Source organism: Oryzias melastigma, linkage group LG10, assembly GCF_002922805.2.
Source record: "Oryzias melastigma strain HK-1 linkage group LG10, ASM292280v2, whole genome shotgun sequence".
Classification (NCBI taxonomy): domain Eukaryota; kingdom Metazoa; phylum Chordata; class Actinopteri; order Beloniformes; family Adrianichthyidae; genus Oryzias; species Oryzias melastigma.
In genome coordinates, this window is record NC_050521.1 from 15,361,779 (window position 1) to 15,363,667 (window position 1,889).

Consider the following 1,889-nt stretch of genomic DNA (forward strand, 5'->3'; position numbering starts at 1 on the left):
ATTACTATGTATTAAAATGTCATCTGCAAACATCCTGATCCACAGAGATCAATGTCAGCTCAAAGCTGATCCATGGTGAAGTCCCTCCTCCAGTGTGAACTCACCTCACCACTGTCTTCCAGCTCTGACACTCCAGACTTCCTCACACAAACCACAGCTCCTCTCTCTGTACCTCTGTATCTCTAGATCTACAAAGTCACAATGAAGCTCCTCCTGATCTGTTCTGTTCTCTGCCAGCAGCATGCTCAAATCAAATATTGACTCATCGGCTTCCTTCCTCAGTAATTTTCACTTCTCTTGTTCTTAAAAATAAGCACCAGACATCCTCTCACTCGCCAAATTCTTGTTAAAGACCTACTCCAATGAAAATTGTGTTTTTGTTCTTGTTAGCATCGTCTTGTAGCATTTTTTCGAATAATAGAGGACATGAAAAAAGGCCTACAATGCCAAGCCACGAGCTACCTGCTCTGCTCCAGTTCTGATGCATCCACTTGTTGACAACCAGATTAATGTAGAGAGTTCTCTGTAGGGAGTAATGATGAGCTGAAGCAGGAGTGTTTAAACAGAGGAACAATGAAAACAGGCAAGACTGAGTGTCCAGACGACCACCTTTCTTCACCTCCAGAACATTGTCTTCTTTCCACCAGTGGTAGAGGCTGGAGGTATATGTGTAATATATAACCCTATACATGTTACAGTCAAATTTGACTTTGGTTTTATGTCACAAGCTCTTCCTGACACACCTGGATTCAGGTCAGAACACTGAAGCACTGGATTGTGCACCTTTGTGGTTGCTTAACCGCATCACAACTACCATGTATTTATGTATTTTTTTAACCTACCGGGTAGAAACAGCATCTGAGTTAGTTTTCATTGCCTCTGTGCGTGTCTCATACAGAGAAAACGCCTCTTCTGCCGAGCGGACGCTCACCTCACTTAAACCTCCCACAAAACTAGGAAAAAAGAGAAACATGCATCACTTAATTTGTGTGAATCTAATCATAAAAATTCTTCATGTTCTACACCTTCCAAGGACTGGGTGTTTGAGAGGATCCAAAGTCTGGTTATTGTGATTGAAGAGATCAACTGTGTTGCCATCTGGAAAAAACTGGAATTGGAAAAAAAAAGTGGTCTACGTTATAAAGACTATTGTGACTGTTTGTGGCCATGCTATTACAGAAGGATGTACCTGAAGAAATGACACGGAGACAAAAAAGTCTTCTGCCTCACGTGATGACATGCAGCTAAAAATATTTATCAGGATCTGAAACCGTCAAGATGGTAAAATATTAATAAAATGGCAAATATGTGTTTTTAAATAATTTTAGTTTTACCTTTCTTAGAAGACTGTGGCTGTTTAGGGCCTGGACCATCTCTGTGGAAGCTCCACATGTCAGCAGTGATGCATTAAACCCACTCAGCATGGACTCTGTTAGAGTCTGCAGGAGCGCCGAGTGGAGGAGCTGCAGATCAAGGGATGAACTTTTGAAGCTCTATAACGTTAGTGCTTTCCAAATGTGCAGACTTTGAACTCCAAGGTAATGTTTTCCATCAGAAGGCAGAAACTTTTTTTTTTTACCTCGATGTTCTCAGTTGTTACTGCCTTGTCAAACGAGAAAGACTTTTTTTCCTGATTAGAAACCAAAACATTTAATAGTTTGACAAAAAGGGGAAAAAAACAGCAGCAATAAGGTAGTTTCTATGTTTTACCTCAGCTTTAGCTGGTTTGTACTCAACTCCGCAGCCTTCCTCAGTTATAATTAAATTTTCTACAAACACAAAACATCACCACATTTTCATTTAAAACAAAACCACCGGATTTATATCTTTTTACATTCATTTTACCTGAATTTGCAATAAGTACAAGCTCCACTTTCACTTTCTCAGCC